This window comes from Ascaphus truei, chromosome 7 (genome assembly GCF_040206685.1).
Source record: "Ascaphus truei isolate aAscTru1 chromosome 7, aAscTru1.hap1, whole genome shotgun sequence".
In the NCBI taxonomy this organism is placed as follows: domain Eukaryota; kingdom Metazoa; phylum Chordata; class Amphibia; order Anura; family Ascaphidae; genus Ascaphus; species Ascaphus truei.
The window spans coordinates 44515718-44527247 of NC_134489.1; the positions used below are offsets into that span (position 1 = coordinate 44515718).

The 11530-nt window shown below is 51.3% G+C and overlaps 1 protein-coding gene across 1 annotated transcript in view; it reads right to left on the reverse strand.

Annotated features, from left to right (window-relative positions):
* Positions 1-6551: 6551 nt before the first annotated feature.
* LOC142499980 (uncharacterized) overlaps positions 6552-11530 on the reverse strand; it is a 76042-nt gene continuing 71063 nt past the window's right edge. The window contains exon 11 of the mRNA XM_075610037.1: positions 6552-8289. The gene's annotated coding sequence lies outside the window, so the exon portion shown is untranslated. The remainder of the gene's footprint in view (positions 8290-11530) is intronic.

Sequence of the window (11530 nt, forward strand, 5' to 3'; positions counted from 1 at the left end):
TCAGGGGGTCTCCTCGGTAAACACACACTCCGGGGGTCTCCTCAGTACACTCACACTCAGGGGGTCTCCTTGGTAATCACACACTCCGGGGGTCTCCTCAGTACACTCACACTCAGGGGGTCTCCTCGGTAAACACACACTCCGGGGGTCTCCTCAGTACAGTCACACTCAGGGGGTCTCCTCAGTACACTCACACTCAGGGGGTCTCCTCAGTACACTCACACTCAGGGGGTCTCCTCGGTAAACACACACTCAGGGGGTCTCCTCAGTACACACACACTCAGGGGGTCTCCTCAGTAAACACACTCAGGGGGTCTCCTCAGTACACAGACTCCGGGGGTCTCCTCGGTACACACCCTCCGGGGGTCTCCTCAGTACACACACTCAGGGGGTCTCCTCGGTAAACACACACTCAGGGGGTCTCCTCAGTACACACACTCAGGGGGTCTCCTCAGTACACTCACACTCAGGGGGTCTCCTCAGTACACTCAACCTCAGGGGGTCTCCTCAGTACACACACTCCGGGGGTCTCCTCAGTACACACACTCAGGGGGGGTCTCCTTGGTACACTCACACTCCGGCACACAGGCAGACACTCCTTGCTGACACTCCTCCTGACCCGTGTGTGTACAAATTGCTCTCAGATTAATCACCAGATACTTATTGTTCTAGTTCCTTTTCCCTCTGATCTGCAGGACTCCAAGAAGTTGAGTCCTGGCCCTGCGCCAGCCATCTTTCTTGTGCCCATCACAGCCTCGCTTGCTTTGTAAACACGTTCTGCTTCTCCTGCACAAGCTGGAAGATCACCCGGCGAGGTTTGGGGGGCTGTGTGCGTGTGAACAAGAGACCAGCGAGGTTTGGAGGGGTGTGTGCGTGTGAACAAGAGACCAGCGAGGTTTGGGGGGCTGTGTGCGTGGAACAAGAGACCAGCGAGGTTTGGGGGGCTGTGTGTGTGTGAACAAGAGACCAGCGAGGTTTGGGGGTCTGTGTGCGTGTGAACAAGAGACCAGCGAGGTTTGGGGGGCTGTGTGCGTGTGAACAAGAGACCAGCGAGGTTTGGAGGGGTGTGCATGTGAACAAGAGACCAGTGAGGTTTGGGGGGCTGTGTGCGTGTGAACAAAAGACCAGCGAGGTTTGGACGGGTGTGCGTGTGAACAAGAGACCAACGAGGTTTGGGGGGCTGTGTGCGTGTGAACAAGAGACCAGCGAGGTTTGGGGGCTGTGTGCGTGTGAACAGGAGACCAGTGAGGTTTGGGGGGGGGCCTGTGTGCACGTGAACAAGAGACCTGTGAGGTTTGGGGGGCTGTGTGCGTGTGAACAGGATACCAGTGATGTTTGGAGGGCTGTGTGCACGTGAACAAGAGACCAGTGAGGTTTGGGGTGGCCTGTGTGCATGTGAACAAGAGACCTGTGAGGTTTGGGGATCTGTGTGCGTGTGAAGAAGAGACCAGTGAGGTTTGGGTGGGCTGTGTGCATGTGAACAAGAGACCAGCGAGGTTTGGGGGGCTGTGTGCGTGTGAACAGGAGACCAGTGAGGTTTGGGGGGCTGTGTGCACATGAACAAGAGAACTGTGAGGTTTGGGGAACTGTGTGCGTGTGAACTAGAGACTCTCTGTCACTGCATGTTATCACTGTCACGCATGTCCTGCCTGGCACGCGCGTCCTCCCTGGCACGTGCGTCCTCCCTGGCAAGCGTGCCCTCTGTCACGCGCGTCCTCTCTGTCACGCGCGTCCTCTCTGTCACGCGCGTCCTCTCTGTCACGCGCGTCCTCTCTGACACGCGTGTCCTCTCTGACACGCGTGTTCACTGTGTCACGTGTGTTCACTCTGTCACGCGTGTTCTCTGTCACGCGTGTTCTTTCTGTCACGCGTGTTCTCTGTCACGCGTGTTCTTTCTGTCACGCGTGTTCACTCTGTCACGCGTGTTCACTCTGTCAAGTGTGATCTCTCTGTCATTCAGGAGCCGGGGAGCGTGACAGAGTATTGAGGGGCTGGGGGTCCGCGTTGCCGCTGAGCGCGCGGTATTGCTGCTTTATCACTTTCACTTACTGCAGTGGGTGTGCGGGGGTTAAACCGCTCAGAGCCGGAAGGTTAGCTGCAGTTTAGTAATGAAACGCCGGCTCATTGTCACGCCCTCCCGGCGGCCGCGGCGTCTCTGGAGATGCCGACCTCATCTCCCCAGGGGTTCTTGTTTACATTCAACAAGTCGTCACTTTGCTGAAGCAGCGCCTTGTTATTAACTTGTCTTATCAGCTGGCCACGTGCCACGCTCCTCACCGTCACGCGGGGCGCCTCGCAATGTCACATCGCTCTCTCGTGTCCGCCTCACACCTCCGGACAAAGGGAAGTGGGAAAGATGGCGCCGTGACTTCTGCGTTTCCCACATTACGCGCAGTTTACCGGCGCTGCCGGCGGCGCGGTACTAACAGAAGGGAGGACAGATGTCACCGATTGTGTGTCACTCACCCTGTTGACGGTCCCCAAATTAGAGGCAAAAGAAGAGCAAAGCGGCTCGGTACAGTGGTGCCGAGAATCATCACGCCGTCTCTCCGCGGCAATTTAAGAGCAGAACATGCCGTATTGTTCTCATCATTTATTTATAACAGATACCGTAGCGCAGTACAGTAGAGTTGAGGGACGAAAGACAATAAAATATGAAGCGGTGACATACATTGGCACAGGATGTAGGACGGGTCCTGGCCCAGGGAGCTTGCACTCTGTAAGGAAGGGTACGTGGAAGCGGAGGGAGAGGGAGGGGGTGAGAAGGGTGAGAAAGCAGCGCCAGGAATTCTTTCACAAATCACCCACACTTCAGCATCCATTTTTTTGTTGGTCACATTTAAAATGGCCGCCTCCACGATACATTACTTGTCTCCATTACCAAGACTTTCATGACGTTATTAGCTGGGGTTTCTGTGGGTTACTCTGGGTTTCTGTGAATACGCATTTACAAAGCAGATCAAAGGAGAGATAAGAAGCGGATGTAAGGGGGAATTATTGCACAATGTCCAGGTGATGTGAAGATAAGGAAATAACTTACAAAATTCGGAGTTGGGAAATGTTTAACCCTCTCAGTGCTGGGCAAGCACATAAGATCTGCATGAAACAGATCATAGAGCCATTATAGAAAGCAGTGCTACTGTATAGAAATCCTGTGCAAGAAAGCGCAATGCTTCAAGCAGCAGCTATACGAGGTTAGAGATGTAATATCACAAAGATCCGCGTCTGTACAAGAAAACACGTCAATATAATAAAGCAACCTCATTACACAGGCACCTACACACAGGCACCTACACACAGGCACCTACCTACACACAGCCACCTACCTACACACAGCCTCATTACATAGGTACCTACACACAGCCTCATTACATAGGTACCTACACACAGCCTCATTACATAGGTACCTACACACCGCCTCATTACACAGGCACCTACGCACAGCCTCGTTACACAGGCACCTTCAGACAGCCTCATTACACAGGCACATACACAGAGGAACCTACACACAGCCTCAATACGTAGGCACCTACACACAGCCTCATTACACAGGCACATACACACAGCCTCAATACACAGCCACCTACACACAGGCACCTACACACAGCCTCGTTTCACAGGCACATACACATAGCATTGTTACACAGGTAATGCACACAGGCACCTACACACTGGCCACTACACACAACCTCATTACACAGGCACCTACACACAGGCACATGCACACAGCCTCATTACATAGGTACCTACACACAGCCTCATTACATAGGTACCTACAAACAGCCTTGTTTCACAGGCACATACACATAGCATTGTTACACCGGTACATACCCACAGGCACCTACACACAGCCTCATTACATAGGTACCTACACACAGCCATCTACACACAGCCTCATTACACAGGCACCTACACACAGCCTCATTACACAGGCACCTACACACAGCCTCATTACACAGGCACCTACACACAGCCTCATTACACAGGCACCTACACTTAGCATTGTTACACAGGCACCTACACTTAGCATTGTTACACAGGCACCTACCCTAAGCATTGTTACACAGGCACCTACACGTAGCATTGTTACACAGGCACCTACACGTAGCATTGTTACACAGGCACATACACATAGCATTGTTACACAGGCACATACACTTAGCATTGTTACACAGGCACATACACACAGTCGCACTGTAACCTGGATCATTGTTGTCAGTTGGTTGTGTTCACTTGTGTATAAGAGTATATAGCGCTACGTAATCCGCGTCCCCTTACCCGCCCTTCGCTTTGTCTTCATACTGTTCCGCGTGTGGCTGATGAGTAATAAGATTTGAGCGCCCAGCTGGAATATTGTGATATATTGTCATATAGTGTGCAAGCATTGGCAGTAATAGAGAAAATCTTCCTTATATTGTGACACTGTGACGTGTGCATTCCCACGGGGGCCCGTTGACTTTGTGTGACGTTCTCACGGACAGGCCAGGTCCCTAGTTACCCTATAATACCCTACCCTCTAGTATTCGTGTAATTATTGTCCCCCACCCCCTATTATTCACGCTTTGGCAATACTGAAATGTTCTTTCGTCATGCCAATAAAGCTGATTTGATTTGATTTATCAGCGAGCTGGGATCTGTGTGAGATACGCCCCTAGAACATGAACTTATCTGGGTATCTCCCCGTTTGGTGAAAGGAGTTTTTTCGGACGTTTAACAGAAGAATCTCGGTAAGAAGTTTTATAAGTTAGAAGATAAAAAGATAAAAACATATCACACAATACAGTGAGCACGGAAAAGATCCCGAATCCTGCCCCCAAGTGCTGAGCGGCGCACAGGAAATACTTCCCAAAGGACAGACAAAGGTTATAGGACAGAAAAAGGGTTTGCCCAATGGAGGAGGGGGGGGGGGGGGGTCTGGTCTTAAGTGATATTATTACTATCATAAAAAATATTACATTTAGGAAATATCTGAAAATACAAGTGAGGGGGTCTCTGCACGTGTACAGAACTTTCCAAACCTCACAGGTCTCTTTTTCACATGTACAGAACTTTCCAAACCTCACAGGTCTCTTCTTCACGTGTATAGAACTTTCCTAACCTTACGGATCTCTTCTTCACGTGTACAGAGCTTCCCAAACCTCACAGGTCTCTTCTTCACATATACAGAACTTTCCTAACCTCACAGGTCTCTTCTTCACATGTACAGAGCTTCCAAAACCTCACAGGTCTCTACTTCACGTTTACAGAGCTTCCCTAACCTCACAGGTCTCTTCTTCACATATACAGAACTTTTCTAACCTCACAGGTCTCTTCTTCACACATACACAGCTTCCCGAAACCTCACAGGTCTCTTCTTCACACGTACAGAGCTTCCCAAACCTCACGGGTCTCTTCTTCACGTGTACAGAGCTTTCCAAACCTCACAGGTCTCTTTTTCACATGTACAGAACTTTCCAAACCTCACAGGTCTCTTCTTCACGTGTATAGAACTTTCCTAACCTTACGGATCTCTTCTTCACGTGTACAGAGCTTCCCAAACCTCACAGGTCTCTTCTTCACATATACAGAACTTTCCTAACCTCACAGGTCTCTTCTTCACATGTACAGAGCTTCCGAAACCTCACAGGTCTCTTCTTCACGTTTACAGAGCGTCCCAAACCTCACAGGTCTCTTCTTCACATATACAGAACTTTTCTAACCTCACAGGTCTCTTCTTCACACATACACAGCTTCCCGAAACCTCACAGGTCTCTTCTTCACACGTACAGAGCTTCCCAAACCTCACGGGTCTCTTCTTCACGTGTACAGAGCTTTCCGAAACCACACAGGTCTCTTCTTCACGTGTACACACTATTAGTAACTCTTGTTGATTCATTACAAAGTATCAGAGTTCGTGTCTATATTATTAGGGTTTCATGGCCCGCCTGTACCCGCCCCTCACATGTATCCGTACCCCCCATCTGTACCCCTGCCACTCACCCCCCGTCTGTGCCCCCACCCCTCACCTGTACCTCCGCCAACTGCCTGTACCCTCGCCCTCCACCTGACCCGCCTGTACCCCCGCCTCCCACCTGTACCCCCGCCCCCCAGCCTGTACCCCCGCCCCCCGCCTGTACCCTCGCCCTCCACCTGTACCCCCGCCTCCCACCTGTACCCCCGCCTGTACCCCAGCCTGTACCCCCGCCCCACGCCTGTACCCCCACCCCCCGCCTGTACCCCCGCCCCCCGCCTGTCCCCTCGCCCTCCACCTGTACCCCCGCCCCCGCCTGTACCCCCGCCCCCCAGCCTTTGCGCTGCCAGAAGATTCAGACCACATTGTTTATTTTATTTGTTTTATTTCAAACACATCCTACGCACACATGGTGCGGTGTTTATGCGGATATACAGAATATGTTACATAAATATGAAGATATTGCCCTGCGGGCAGGATAATAATAAATAAAAGGCCCCGGTGCTCCCCCTCCCTCCCCCTTTCCTCCCTCCCTCTCACCCTCCCTTGCTCCCTCACCCTCCCTTGCTCCCCCTCTCTCTTATCTTTCTCTTTCCCTCTCTCAACCTCCCTTGCTCCCCCTCTCTCTATCTTTCCCTCCCTCTCTCTCTCACCCTGGAGAACACCCACAATGCACTGTTTGCCATCCCCTGACACCACACTACAGCCTCCAGCACTTATATACAGATTTTTGGCACTTTGTAGTCCTGTGACAGGGCGTCCAGCTGTAGATAGAAGTTCCTTCATACACCCATCATGGAGTCTGCATGTGGGTTTCTCCAGAACCTGTCTCCATTATACATGGACCTGGAATCCCTCTACACATGGGGATGAACGCCAGCAAAGTCCGGTGGAAAAGCCCCTGAGGTGGAATAATACAGGACGAGTCCCCGCAGGTTACTAAAGGGAGCGTCATTATACTCGGAGGATTCGGAAACTTGCACTGAGGCGTGAAGCCTGCAGCAGGGCATGAGCAGAAGGGCGGGAGCAGCAGGGTGGGGAGAGCAGGGCAGAGGGGGGAGCAGCAGTGAGGGGGGAGGAGCAGGGAGGGGGGAGCAGCATGGAGGGGGAGGACTAGGGCAGAGGAGCAGCAGGGCAGGAGGAACAGCAGGACGGGGGGGGAGCAGGGCGAGAGGAGCAGCAGGGCGAGAGGAGCAGCAGGGCGGGGGAGGAACAGGGGGGGAGCAGCAGCAGCAGGTCGGGAGCAGCAGATCCTTTTCTGTTCAGTTCCTCTTACACCGTCCTACCTGGTTACAGATCATTGGTGGTCACCTCTGGACCTGGGTCACTAATCATGGATGGGGGGGAGGGGAGGTAATAATGGGGGGCTCATAAAGATGATCGCAATGATGAATTCTTCTCAGCTCACAACACTGCCCTGATCCCCTTCTTATCAAGATGGTTAGCGTGTGTGCATCCCTGGTATTAAGCAAGTCCCACATGAGGCGTAAGATGTTCTAGGTACAGCCGTCTCCGAGGAGTCGCTGCCAACAGCGACGGCGTGAAAGTCAAAACGCTGCAGCGCAATGTCTTCCACCCCGATCCTCAGGGAGCAGCTCGGTGTACAAAACAACTGCCCTATTGCTACAATGTCCGGAGTGTTTGTTACCCGCATCAGTGCGACTCTCGCTCAAACAAAAGAGACGCCATAAACATGAAGAACGTTTCCGGCAGGTTCCGCTGCGCGGTTTGAAATATCGGAGTGTCTTGCGATGAGTATCTGCTCCTTAAATGAAGAGATCGCCCCAAAAAACATCTCGATGATTCTTCAGAGAACGGGGGCTTGGCCTTGGAATTTAGTTCGGCGCCCGCCGCCGCCGCAGATCCACCGCGGGGTTAATGTGAAGCTTTCTCCTGGGATACCCTTAGAGTGTGAACACAACAGTGTTGGAGGAATTAGTAAGAGCCAAATTATAAGGCACTGGTGAGGGCTTTAGAGTCTTCTAGGGCAAGACATATACTACTAACAGCCCCATCACGTGCGTCTTAACACTTTCACAAAGAATGGAGCATGAATTCAGTGGGAGTTTCCATGGGCGCCCCGATCGGCACTATCGCAGCTTAATGAAAACCTCCCACGTTGCCAGTACATTGTTTGACGTATCGTGCGTCATGTCCTCTTCTGCATTAAATGTCCCAGAAGTTCACCAAAGCAAAGTCTATGTACAAATACAGTATTTCCCACCATGACAGCCGCTCTCCCGGGGGGCGCTGGCCGTGTCCGTACTGCGTTCCCTTTATAAATCGTTGGTTTCCAGGGCTGGGTTGGTGTAGGAGTATTGGTTCTTGGTGCCATTGCCCTGCAGAGGTAAAAGGGATTATTAGTTACTGGAGTTAGTACAGATTCTCAATCCATGGGAGGGGGGAGGTGCACTTGCCCCTCATATCATAGTTACATATATTACATATATTACACAGTTACATAGTTACATATATTACATAGTTACATAGTTACATATATTACATAGTTACATATATTACATAGTTACCTAGTTACATATATTACATAGTTACCTAGTTACATATATTACATAGTTACATAGTGTAAGAGATGTGTGCAGAGGTACATATAATGGAGACCGATTAGGGTGAAATTATATCTTGGCTTTATTGAGCCTGTTCCTTTATCCAGGCAAAAACAACAAAATAGCAAACCCCTATCCCATGTAAGGGCTCACTTACTTCCCCAGACCTTAGCTGAAGGACTGCAGGGATATTCCCATTACCAGCCTATCACCCCAAAGTCTCAGGAAGTACCTTAACAGGTGGCCCCTCCATGTCAGTCTCTGGCAGGTCCCTGGGTCCAGGAAATATAGGTGTCTTTGTGTCTTGATCTCAGCACAGCCTTTGTGCTCAAGACAGTGTCTGTGTGCAGGCTTATCTGCTCTCCTTCTGTCAGCCCAAATGTGAGTTAAGGAATCTCTCTCCTGTGTCTCACATGAGGCTTTTCTTACAGACTTAATTGGTCAGGTGGAGTCTGGTTAATTGCCTGCTGCACTTAACCAGATCCCTGCTGGATTTTAGAGATTCAACAGGGATAAGTCCCCGTTACACATAGTTACATAGTAGATGTGGTTGAAAAAAGACATGATTCCATCAAGTTCAACCTATGCTAAATTTAGACGACAGATTCTGTATCCTATATCTGTACTTACAGTATATTGATCCAGAGAAAGGCAAACACAAACCCCAGTGACAAATTATCCAATGATATCTCATAAGGGACAAATAAATTCCTTCCTGACTCCAATAATTAGCAATCAGATTTCTCCCTTGATCAACATCCTTCCCATGTTTACTTATTTGGTATATCCCTGTATACCTTTCCTTTCTAAAAAGATGTCCAACCTTTTTTAACATTTCTATTGTATCTGCCATCACAGTCTCCATGGGTAATGAATCCCACACTGTAACTGCCCTTACTGTAAAGAACCCTTTCCTTTGTTGCTGGTGAAATCTCCTTTCCTCCAACCTTAACGGATGTCCCGAGTCCTTTGTACTGTTCTTGGGATGAATAGTTCTTTTGAAAGCTCCCTGTACTGTCCCCAAATATATTTGTATATAGTGATCATATCCCCTCTAAGACGCCTCTTTTCTAATGTAAATAAATCTAATTTAGCTATCCTCTCCTCATAAGTTAGATTGTCCATCCCCTTTGTTAATTTGGTGGCTCATCTCTGCACTCTCTCTAGGTCCAGCACCCAGGACAAGGACTGTTTTATCCGTTGTGCGCCCGCTCTCCAAGCGGCCCCCAGGACATTGCTGTACCCATAACGGACTGTTTCCCCGACCCGGAAACAGAGGGACTACTGCGGCTACGCCTGGCACCACCTCCGGGCAACCTACTCTGTGGGGAGAAACCCAATCCCTTCCCAGGTGGGAGGTGGGTCACACAGCGGGTAATTGTGTGTTGTGTGTACGTTTGTGTGCTTCTATTCTGTTGCCCTTGCAAATAAACATAGTTTCTTGTAACTCCGTATCTTGGGTTGGCGATCTAACGAACCTGCGGGGTTTGCTCAGTATCGTTACTATAGGGTTACTATAGGGTCAGATTATGGGATCATATGGAACCTATCAAAGGAAAGAAGGCTGCAGATATTAAAGGCCTCCTGTGATCAGACCTATAAATGTTCTCGTTATATATATTTATATATACTACTATATAGTCAGGCAGTGGCTGGGGGGTTGGGGGATATTAGGTATTGCCACACTGCTCACATGTCACCAGACCAGTTACCGTCATCCCGCTTCTTTACGAGGTTAATGTTTAACCACAGTCACAGAATGTGCATCTGTGCAGCACCTGAAACCGCCCTGGGTCTGCCAACACTGCAGTGCCCCTTCTAATCCCCACCGACGGGCATCAGAGACCTGCAGTGCCCCTTCTAATCCCCACCGACGGGCATCAGAGACCTGCAGTGCCCCTTCTAATCCCCACCGACGGGCATCAGAGTCATGCAGTGCCCCTTCTAATCCCCACCGACGGGGCGTCAGAGACCTGCAGTGCCCCTTCTAATCCCCACCGACGGGCATCAGAGACCTGCAGTGCCCCTTCTAATCCCCACCGACGGGCATCAGAGTCCTGCAGTGCCCCTTCTAATCCCCACCGACGGGCATCAGAGACCTGCAGTGCCCCTTCTAATCCCCACCGACGGGGCATCAGAGACCTGCAGTGCCCCTTCTAATCCCCACCGACGGGCATCATAGACCTGCAGTGCCCCTTCTAATCCCCACCGACGGGGCATCAGAGACCTGCAGTGCCCCTTCTAATCACCACCGACGGGGCATCAGAGACCTGCAGTGCCCCTTCTAATCCCCACCGACGGGCATCAGAGTCCTGCAGTGCCGCTTCTAATCCCCACTAACGGGGCATCAGAGTCCTACAGTGCCCCTTCTAATCCCGCCGACGGGCATCAGAGTCCTGCAGTGCCCCTTCTAATCACCACCGACGGGCATCAGAAACCTGCAGTGCCCCTTCTAATCCCCAACGACGGGGCATCAGAGTCCTGCATTGCCCCTTCTAATCCCAACCGACGGGCATCAGAGACCTGCAGTGCCCCTTCTAATCCCCACCGACGGGCATCAGAGACCTGCAGTGCCCCTTCTAATCCCCACCGATGGGCATCAGAGACCTGCAGTGCCCCTTCTAATCCCCACCAACGGGCATCAGAGTCCTGCAGTGCCCCTTCTAATCCCCACTAACAGGGCATCAGAGTCCTTCAGTGCCCCTTCTAATTCCGCCGACGGGGGTCAGAGACCTGCAGTGCCCCTTCTAATCCCCACTGAAGGGCGCCAGAGTCCTGTAGTGCCCTTTCTAATCTCGGCTGAAGGGCGTCAGAGTCCTGCAGCGTCCCTTTTAATCTCGGCTGACGCGGTCTGGAGTGGTTGGACTAACAGAGAAGCCCTCTAAGAGTCCCTGGCAGGACATGCAGGGGCAGAGCTGCAAGAAGAGAGCTGGAGATCTCAGGAGTGACTGTTGAGGCCAGTCTGCATTCCACCCGGGTGAGCGGACGCTGGCTGGAGAGAGTGCAATTATTATCG